Below are 11507 nucleotides of genomic sequence, written 5' to 3' on the forward strand. Positions count from 1 at the left end.
TGCTATCAGGGACTGCATGTAATTTGTTGCGGTCCATTTTAAAAAATTAAATTTAAAAAGAACTGCGGCACTAGCAACCTTCCCCCCCCCCCCCCAAACATCTCTCCCCCAGTCCGATCGCTCCCAAAGCCAAATCTCCCAATATTCCCCAGCACCCCTGGTCACTTCTGATCCACATTCCCCAACAATCCTATGTCCTTCCAACCCCTCCTCAAGTCCCAAACCCTATCCTTTGGCATCCTCACCCCCTGAGCCATAAGCACCTCTCCCTTCACAACCTGACCCTCCCCCACCCTTCAATGCCCCCCAGGACTTACTCAGAGGTTTCTGCCAGGTACCTGTGACCTGGCTTGGCCACTGTTTGCAAAACAGGATACTGGGCTAGATGGACCACTGGTCTGACCCAATATGGCTACTCTTATGTTATGTTAGGTCACCATTGGTGGTTTCAGTGGACAGGAGCGATATCCCTCTCTTCCAGCCCAGGTTTCAAAATGGTACCAAACACCCTTAGTGGTAATCTCCAGGTATTACTGCTAGGAGGCATCCTTCCTTATAAAGAGATCTTCTCCTTACAGAGATAGATGTTTCCCAGCAGCAGGAGTAGACTGACCATTGTAGGGGGTCCATTCTCCCCTCGATTTTGTTCACTGTAATCATTTTTAATAGGTGGTTAAAAGTCCATAACTCTTACTGCATGGGAGCCCAGACCACTGTCAGCCCTCCTCTGCCTAACAATAGTACCACAAGACTACCACTAGAGGTCACTGGTATCATCTTGAATCCTGGTGCAGTCCTGGGTGGGAGCAGAAAGGCATCACTCCTGCCTAGTGACAAAGGAACCAACAATGGCGACCCTGGATAAGTGTTGGGTTGTGAGTGGGAGGTGCATCTGCCCAGGGGGAGGGACTTGGAACTTCAGAAGTGCAATGGGGAATACCACCAACTAATTTTGATAGCATCCAAGCTTCTGGACAGCCGGTAGGATGGCCTGCACTTAGTGCCTTCTCTTGAGGTAGTGCGATTATGCAGTCACACTACCAGCAACTGTGACAGATAGTGCATAGCACCACTAAGCCATGTAGACTACTGCAACGGTATTTATGCAGGATGTAAAGAACAAATTTTAAAGAAATTTCAGACCGCTCAAAACACAGCGGCCAGGCTTATACTTGGAAAAACGTGATTCGAAAGCGCCAAACCCTTCCGTGAAAAACTACACTGGCTTCCAATCAAAGAATGTAATTACTTTCAAAATCTGCACCCTGGTTCATAAAATCATCTACGGTGAAGCCCCGGGATACATGACAGACCTCATAGACCTACCAACAAGAAACACAACAGGATCAACCCGAACATACCTAAATCTCCACTACCCAAGCTGCAAAGGACTGAAATACAAAACAACCTATGCATCCAGCTTCTCCTACATAAGCACACAACTATGGAATGCATTACCTAAAGCCGTGAAAACAACTTATGATCACCTAAACTTCCGGAAATCATTAAAAACCAACCTATTCAAAAAGGCATACCCCACCGACCCAACTTAAACATCGGTACCTTGCAACACAACGAAACCAAAGCTCGTAACGGATATATAAGAACTCTTCCTCTCTACGATCCTCTTCCTCTCTAAAATTCCCTAAAGTCTCTGTTACACCTGAACCTTGTTTTACCAAAACATTATTATCCACGGTGAATCTCCAGGCTACATGCTGAATCTGATTGACCTTCCAACCAGAAATATGTCTGAATCTTCGCGAAATTACCTCAACCTGCATTACCCCAATTGCAAAGGACTCAAGTATAAAACCTACTATGGATCCAACTTCTCCTTCCTAGGCAGCCAACTCTGGAATGCCCTCCCCAGACCTATCCGATCAATCTGTGATCATCTACCCTTCCGGAAAGCACTAAAAACCCATGTATTCAAGCAAGCCTATCCAAATTGACACAGTCTATCATATGAACCCATCTACCCAACACATACCCAGGATACAACAACACTGACTAGGCTATATCTTCCCACCTTACTCCCTTCTCCACTGCTTATCACTACCTACTTATCTCTTCTATTATTCTGTTATACTTACATTTTTTTACTCTCTCTTACAATATTCTGTATTCCCTATTACTATGAAAGCCGCACTGAACCTGCTTTGAGTGGGAAAGCGCGTGATACAAATATAATAAATAAATAAAATACCGAAATTGGCGAACGCCTTTATGGTACTATGTAAGCCACATTGAGCCTGCAAATAGGTGGAAAAATGTGGGATACAAATGTAAAAAATAAACAAAACCCACACACTAGTTGTCACAGCTGGCCATGCCTCCGACCCACCTAAATCACACCGGCCATACACATGTTAAGCAGCTACAGAAGGTTTTTCTACTGCGATGCTGGTTTTAATGTGCAGTAGAAGTTAACGCAGGTCTGTGCTGACTTCGTCTGAGCAGTAAAACCCACACTGGCTGCTTAAAGCAGCTTAGAAAAAGGCCTCCAATATCATATTATTGCTATTAGTAGCATTTAATTTTGGCAAGCTTTTACCTCACTGTTCAAATTTATTTATTTATTTGTAGCATTTGTATCCAGTGGTGTGCTGGAGCAGGCTCTCACAGGCTCGCAAGAGCCGGTTGTTAAATTTTTGAGAATTTTGGGAGCCGGTTGTTAAAGTAGGCCCCCTCCATGGCTACCTTAACAACTGGCTCCCAAAATGTGGGCTTGGGCCCCCTGCTGAATTCTCTTTTACTTTGCTGGTGGGGATGCTGAGCCCTGCCAGCCAAGTAAATAGACTACTGCTGCTCCCCGCTCCTTGTTTCCAGCTCTGAGCAGCAGGCTGGGACTTCTCGAGCATGTGAGAGAAGTTCCAGCATGCTGCTCAGAGCAAGACGTTGGGAGTGGTGGCAGTCCATTTATTGGCTGCCAGCAAAGGTATGCCTAGCGTGCCCGCACGAAGGGAGGGAGGAGAGAGAGGCAAGTGTTGCTCCCCCCCCCCCCCCCCCGGCCACCCCTGGCCCTTCCAACTGCAGAGCTGGCTACATCCGGAGAAAGAGCCTGTTGTTAAAAATTTACCAGCACACCCCTGTTTGTATCCCACATTTTCCCACCTATTTGCAGGCTCAATGTGGCTTACATTTTTCATAATGGTGATCATCAATTCCGGAAGAGAAATACACATTTAAGGTGAAAGAGACAGAGAGGATTAGGTATACAGTTACAGAAAGTGCATTTTCGTAATCAGAAAATAAAAGGTGTTGCAAAAAACATAAAAAAAAATAAAAGGAATGCAAAAAAATCATCCCGCACATTCCTCAATCTTCACTTCCCCAACTGTAAAGGTCTAAAATACAAACTAACGCATGCATCAACCTTTTCCTACTTGAGCACACAATTCTGGAACGCGCTGCCGCTCAGCCTGAAAACGATCTATGAATTAACTAACTTCCACAAACAACTGAAGACCCATCTCTTCAACAAGGCAGTGGCGTAGCCAATGGTGGGCTTGGGTAGGCCCAGGCCCACCCACTTTGGGTTCAGGCCCACCCAGTAGCAACACATCTATAATGTGGCTGGCAGGGATTCCCAAGCCCCACCAGCCGAAAACTCCCAACAAGTGTCCCTCCTGCATACCTTGTAAGTAGCAGATCTTCGCCTGCAGTGAGCAGTGACATACATACTGCTTGCACCGGCCTCACAGCCTTCCCTCTCATAGGCGGTCGGTGGCCCAACTGTTTGGGGAGGCTAAAGGGGGCGGGGTTAGGGGTGGAGCTTAAATCCATAATTGTCTGATAACTCACAGAATAAATAAATAAATAAAATTAAAAGTCACAATTAATAACTTTTATTAAATTTAGATATTAGATATGTATCATATGTCAAAGAATAAAGTGGTTGCTCAAAGCATATACTAACCACAATCGCTCAACTGTAAAACACTATGCACAAATTTGTGCAAAAACACACTCAGAACCTTACTGTACCATAACACTAGGCAGACGCTAATACACCAATATACCACCCATATGGAAAATGCAGACCGTCAACAATATGAAACAAGGGATCATAATATCACAATTCTCATGTAGAGCCACAAAACACCCTTTTAGGGTGGATAGTGTTCGCAATGAGCTCCTTTTATTAACGACTATATGTAGATCCTTCAAGAGGTAGTGTGTCGTGATTTAGGCTCTAAAACCCTTTCTGATGTTTTGGTGCCACCTCAGTAAGGCCAATACACAATCTCTCCACTGCAAAACGCTATACACAAACTTGTGCAAAAACACACTCATAACCTTAGCAAACCATAACAGCATTAATTCCAAGGACAGGACGAGCTACAACCTTATGCGTGGAAAGGCAGCACTGTAATTACACCGGGCTCTAAAACCTAGTGAAACAAAAAAAAAACCAAAAAGGGCTGTAAATATTACACACTAGTAGAATACTGCACCTTGATCACACATGAAAAACACATGACACAACAGATATGAAGGCAAAACTGGAAAGTTACCTCAAGAAGTCAGACTCAGCATGCAGCAATACTAGAAAAATTGAAATTTACATGCAAAATATCACAGATGCACATTTCCAAAAGCTGACATATTCCAGTTAATAAATTCTGAATAAAATACTTTTTTTTTTACCTTTGTTGTCTGATCATTTAGTTTTTCTATTCATGGTCCCAGTGTCTTCTTTCCATTTGATATTTTTTCTCTCACCATGTCCATCATCATCCTGTGTCCTTATGCGTCCTTGTGTGTCTTTATGCGTCCTGTCTACCATCTGTAGCCCTGTCCCTATCCTTTCTCCAGTTTCAGCATCTGCCTTCAAAGTGTTCCGATCCAGCCCTTAAATTCAGCAATTTTCCCTCCATCCATATCCAGCATTTGTCCCCTCCCCTCAATCCATGTGCATGTACTTCCTTTGTCTTTCCTACCCTCCATTCTTGTCCAACATTTCTCCTCTGTTCCCTGCCCTCCACTCCATCCATGTCCAGATTTCTCCTCTCTTCCCTCCATCCATCCATCCATGTCCAGCACCTTCCCTCTTTCTCTCCTACCCTTCCATCCAGTGTCATCTCTCTTTCTCTCTCCATCCTTCTACCCATTACCCTCTCCCAATCCTTCCGTCTATTGTCTCCCTCTCCTTCCATCCATTGTCTCCCTCTATATCTCCTTCCTTCTAAACAGTTCTCTCTCTTGACCCTTTTCCATTCAGCATGTCCTCTCTATCCCCATCCTTCCAGTGTCTTTCCTCTTTCTTTCCCTCCCTACCCTTACGTCCATTGTCTTCCCTCTTTCTGCCCCCTCCTTCCAGCTTTTCCCTCTTTCTCCCTCCTTTCATTCAGCATTTCTCCGTCTGACAGCTAGGGTCGCCCCCAGTTTCTCCCCAGCAGCTTCTCTCTCCTGCCCATGTCCCCTCTTTCTCCCCCCATCTTTCCACTAATCTCTCTCTCTCTGTACCCCTCTTCCATCCAGCATCTTCTCTCTGGCTCTCCCCTGCTCTTTTCCATGGCCCCTCTTTCTCTCCCCATCTCTCTCTGGCTTTCCCCTGCTCTTTTCCATGTCCCTGGCTTTCCCCTGCTCTCTTCCATGTCCCCTTTTTCTCTCCCCATCTCTCTCTGGCTCTCCCATGCTCTCTTCCATGTCCCCTCTTTCTCTCCCCATCTCTCTCTGGCTCTCCCCTGCACTTTTCCACTTTCTCTCTCTCTCCTCCAGCGTCCTCATGCATCTCTCCTCTCCCTCATGCATCCCACCTTTCTCTTCCCTCCCCTTCTTGCTTCCATCACTCTCACTCCTTTCTCCACCCCCCCTTTTCCCATTCCCATTGCTTTCCTTCCTCCCTCTTCTCCTTAGATGTGGCATCTCACATACTCCTCTCTCCACCCCCTTTCCCTTTGGTCGGTCTGTCTGGCATCGCTTCCCCCCCCCCCCCCCGAACTAGTGCGGTACCGTATTGCTCTCCCCCTCCGCTCCTGTCACGTCGTCTTTCAATGAGGCTTCCTGTTCCCGTAGCAGCAGCAGCAGCAGCAGCAATGATGTAAGCGCCGTTGCTTTCAGCCTGCCCCGGAAGCACTCTCTGAACAGCTTCCCGCATAGGAGGGACGCTGTCCAGAGAAGGCTTCCGGGGCAGGCTGAAAGCAGCAGCGTTTACATCATTGCTGCTACTGCTGATGCTGCTGCTGCTATGGGAACAGGAAGCCTCGTTGAAAGACGACGTGACAGGAGCGGAGGGGGAGAGCGGCACCGTACTAGTTGGGGGGATGGGGGGTAAAGATCGGGACCGTCGCGCACTAGTCGGGGGGGAGGGAGATGTTCACGAGCTGCACCCGCCCCGCCCTTTCTGCACTTCTGGCTGGGGAGGCTTAGCCTCCCCAAGCCTCTTATACCGGGCGCCTATGTTCCCTCTGATGTATTTCTGTGTAGGCGGAAACAGGAAGTTGCATCAGAGGGAAGGGTGTGGGGCCAACATGAGCAGTGTGTATTAGTTGCTGCTCGCTGCTGGTGAAAATCTGATATTTAACAGGTATACGGGAGAGGGGGGATGTTTGAGAGACCTTATGGCATGCAGGCGAGAGAAGGAGAGACCAAATCACCTGTGGGACGGGGCGAGGTTTGTCTGCCCACCCATCTTGGGCCCAGGCCCACCCAAAATTGTGTGTCTGGCTACGCCCCTGCAACAAGTCATACCACAAAGATCAACAAATGTGAACTCCTACACATACATCCAGAATTGTCTTATAATATTTGCTTGCTACACTACTATCATGTTTCATCATTATCATGTTACCCAAGATCCTTCTATTATTACTAAATGTATATTCTCTTATAAATTTCCACCATTCATGATGTATTGTAAGCCACATTGAGCCTGCAAAGAGGTGGGAAAATGTGGGATACAAATGCAATAAATTAATAAATGAATTAACTTCAATCGTGATAGATTACTTTGGACATTACGCTCACATTTGGCCTTTTAACCATTGTTATGCTGTAAGTTGTTTATGTCAAACTGTTGGGTGAATCTTCTTAAAGGTGGTTAAAATAGAAAATCAATAAATCTGGGTTAGTTCACCGACCTTCATCGGGATTCACATCCCACATGTTAACAAAATTATAGAACAGTTCTCGCACTCTCGTTTCACTATTCTCGCAACTCCAGGGCATTCCTACTTCAACATCATTTCAGTAAATGGAAGGAGTCTTCAAGGAAGCTTTCTAATTATTTTTTTTAAAGCCACTTGGGATGGATGTAGAGCTTGGAGTGATTATTTCAGAAGTGGAGGAAGGAACGGGTAGACGTGAATCGTTTGTTTACTCTTTCCAAAAATACTAGGACTAGGGGGCATGCGATGAAGCTACAAAGTAGTAAATTTAATACGAATCAAAGAACATTTTTCTTCACTCAACGTGTAATTAAACTCTGGAATTCATTGCCACAGAATGTGGTAAAGGCGGTTAGCTTAGCAGGGTTTAGAAAAGGTTTGGTCGGCTTCCTAAAGGAAAAGTCCGTAGACCATTATTAAATAGGACTTCGGGAAAATCCACTATTTCCAGACTAAGCAGTATAAAATGTTTTGTACTTTTTTGGGGATCTTGCCAGGTATTTGTGACCTGGATTGGCCACTGTTGGAAACAGGATGCTGGGCTTGATGGACCTTTGGTCTGTCCCAGTGTGGCAATACTTATGCACTTAAGATGTCACTTATTGAAAAGTCCATGCTAAGTCCTGAAGCGTGTTCACTGTATTGAACTCAGCTTTTAATTAGTCGGGTGAAGAGATACAGCCTAGAGAGGCAACACCGAGGTCCCAGTTTAACTAAATGACTAACAAATCCAGAGGTCCCTGTATACCTCTTGCTCTGTGCACATCTGGGAGCTGGAGGGAGATTCATCCAGCTCTGATGATAATTAGACCCCAGAGCACCACCTGCTCTCATGAGCCATTCTTCACATTGCATAACACGTGACATGCCAGACGCTCCGTTCCATCTGATAAGCGCAGTACAGCTTGATCTTAATTACAAGATCAGCTTCAGTACATTACCTGAATCCTGCGTACTTCATTTGAGGCAACCTACACAAGGCAATGATCCTTAAAGGGCCACATGCACCTATAAACCCAATTTACTTAAAAGAGGATGGGGGAGAGGGGGAGAGGGATTCCTGCTGCACGTTTCTTGACTCTCTCCATAACATTATGAATTTGTCAGCAATATCAAGATTTCTCTAGAATGCCTAAAATGTTTATTTTGTTATTTAAACCATCCTTACTAAACTATGGCTGGATGGCACAAATGCAACACATCAAAACCAGGACATATTTAAATCACGAAATAAACAATCGTCAATAAATGTCCTAGCATTATAAATAGAACAACAATGCATCAGTCACCACGAACATCCTCCGTATATGACGACATATCATGGTGACACAGCATGCAATCCTAATCCTTATTCCACTGACTACTGTGCAGGAGCTATAAAGCCTATGCTTTAAAAGAATCCCAAATTATGGCAGATGCCTGTGGGAACAGACTTGAAGATAAATGACATGCCGACACTGGACCCTTCTAGGCATTCCCTACTGCACGGTTGGTTGGTTGGTTTATTTATTTATTGGGATATATTAACTGCTTTATGAAGAGATTCACCCAAGGCGGAGTAGAGCAGGTACAGCTTAACATAAAACTTACAATTTAGTTAACAGCGTAACAATAGTAAAATAACCAAATATAAACAGAAATACAATTCTTGAGGTCAACTTGGAAATGGCAAACTGAATCCTAGTAGTAGGACAAACAGGAAACAGTATCTTACAGTACTGTAGAACAATCATAAAACAGAGATGTAATAAATCTCAGTAGTACAATACAAACAATATGATAACAGACAGCATGGGAGAACATTCAAATAACGGAGATATGATACGATGTTTACATAGTACCACTAAGCACACATTAGAATATTCAAATAAAAGATACGATGCCAATGCTGTTCCTATAAGAAGCCCGTTTTATTCCTATGGAGTTTCTAGCATTTAGCATGTGCTAATTCCATTATCAGCTTTAATGAAAAAAAAAAAAGGACCCCTACATGATTACTTGCTGATGTGACCTCAGAAGGCTTTTTAGAAACATATGATGATCAAATATAACGTGGATACCTTTTATTCCAGACAAAGGTAAAAATATTAGAAAGTGAACAATTTAGGTCAGCAAAAAGTAATAAGGGAAAAGAGACCGCCCCCCCCCCCCCCCCAAAAAAAAGGAAGGGAACAAAAATAGCAGATGGATGTTGTAGTAATAAAATAAAGCCTATGAATATTAACAAATACATGTCTGGGAACTACTGGATTCTGGATACAACAGTCCACACGTTTTCCTGATAAGTTTGCCTGTCAATAAGTGTTAATACAGAACCTTATGATAACTTCAAATCTAAGCTAAAAGCCCACCTTTTTGATGCTGCTTTTAACTCCTAACCCCTGTTCACTTGTTCAGAACCCTTATTTTATCATCCTCACTTTAATATTCCCTTATCTCTTATTTGTCCTGTTTGTCTGTCCTAATTAGATTGTAAGCTCTGTCGAGCAGGGACTGTCTCTTCATGTTCAAGTGTACAGCGCTGCGTACGTCTAGTAGCGCTATAGAAATGATTAAGTAATGCCATACTGGGAAAAGACCAAGGGTCCATCGAGCCCAGCATCCTGTCCACGACAGCGGCCAATCCAGGCCAAGGGCACCTGGCAAGCTTCCCAAATGTACAAACATTCTATACATGTTATTCCTGGAATTTTGGAGTTTTCCAAGTCCGTTTAGTAGCGGTTTATGGACTTGTCCTTTAGGAAACCGTCCAACCCCTTTTTAAACTCTGCTAAGCTAACCGCCTTCACCACTTTCTCCGGCAACGAATTCCAGAGTTTAATTACACGTTGGGTGAAGAAAACGTTTCTCCGATTTGTTTTAAATTTACTACACTGTAGTAAATTAGTAGTAGTTGTAGTAGAACTTTGGACTATAAAAGAAACTCTCAAGCAATGTGCCATCAGGTACCGTCTATTTCACCTTCACTTCTGGACAGAAAAAGATGTGTGTTCTGACTTCCTGCAAAAGTCCCCCAGAGATCTGGTACAAGCTACAGCATAGATCGAGCGCTTCGGTTTGAGCTGCCCTTTCTCGGTCTTCACACAATTCCTTTCCTCTTTACTTCAGTGTCATCAAAGGACCTTCCCGAACAGGTCCTACGCCTGAGCGCAGGGCAGAATGTTCCCCTAAGGGTTGCACATCATCTGTTTGCTCTCTAGCCTCACCCTTACCCCCCTTCCACCCCAGCATCGGAGGTTAGCTAAGCTGCCTGGACTGCTTTCCTTCTTCAAAGCCACAACACGATTTCAAAATAAATCTAAGTTCCTCCCAAGCCTCACCGAATTGAAGGCACCTAGCAAACGGCTCAAAGCCACTCTGGATGCAAGAGAGTAACTTTACCACAAAGTGAAAGCAGGTTGGATGGAGTCTCGAGAAGGGGGTCCTTCTGCAGGTCACACCGATCACCTTTCAACATAAAACGAGCAACGTACTCTTTCTGCATCGCAGGTACAGGAAATTAGACGGCAACCAGAAACGGGGCTCTTTCTGGCCACGCAGCTAAGACAGCAGAAAAGCAGAACAACAAATAACACCAGCCGGGCAGCTCTTTTTCACGCAATCCTCGGACAGCCGATCGTCAACCAGAAGACCAGGGGCCAAAGGGATCTGCGATTTCCCCGGTTTATTACCAGAAGATAAGCTTGCTACTTACATCTAGCCCGTGTAAACAAGAGAAACACACGCAAACCATCGGGGGAAGAAGACACAGAACAATCCGAGAAAGAGTTGGAGTGGAGGAGGGGGGGGGGTTCATCCTTTACCTTTCCGATGCTCTCAGGCAACGCCTTCTCCGTTTTCTCAGCAGGTTAAAAAAAAAAAGCTCAGTACGGAAGTGCTGGAAGAGATCAGAAGGCAAGAATGCGCGTCTAAAACTTTGCTCAGATCAGGGAAGCGGCAGCACCAGACACAGAGCCCGGGAGGCTCAGAACCCCTACTCCAGGAGAACTAGACACCTGGAGGCGGGGCTTTACAGGGCATTGACGCACTTCGGGGCGGGGTCATCTTCAGCCCCTCCCCCGGCTCCCTTGGGGGTCCGGCCGGGTAAGGATCGGGTTTGGGTTCTGGGCTTGGAGAAGGAGCGTCTTGCAAGAGACCGGAAGCGTTTGCGTCCAGAAAGTGCTACGAATTAAGGGGGTCTTTTACTAAAGCTTAGCTCGAGTTAGCTGCAACAGGTCCCATAGGAATAAAATGGGCTCTGCTGTACATAACTGAAGCTAAGCTTTAGTAAAAGTCCCTTAAGTGCTTACACTATGTCTCTCCTGAGAAATATGGATTCACGATGTGAACTTAGATCGTTTTTATTTAGACTGGCAATAATTCTCAGACAATAAAATGAATGGAAGGGCTTGA

The 11507-nt window shown here is 45.0% G+C and overlaps 1 protein-coding gene across 1 annotated transcript in view; it reads right to left on the minus strand.

Annotated features, from left to right (window-relative positions):
- Positions 1-11079, minus strand: part of RAB3B (RAB3B, member RAS oncogene family) — a 124758-nt gene extending 113679 nt beyond the window's left edge. Inside the window, exon 1 of the mRNA XM_030206090.1 lies at positions 10919-11079. The gene's annotated coding sequence lies outside the window, so the exon portion shown is untranslated. The remainder of the gene's footprint in view (positions 1-10918) is intronic.
- Between the last annotated feature and the right edge of the window lie 428 nt (positions 11080-11507).

This window comes from Microcaecilia unicolor, chromosome 6 (assembly GCF_901765095.1).
Source record: "Microcaecilia unicolor chromosome 6, aMicUni1.1, whole genome shotgun sequence".
NCBI lineage: Eukaryota > Metazoa > Chordata > Amphibia > Gymnophiona > Siphonopidae > Microcaecilia > Microcaecilia unicolor.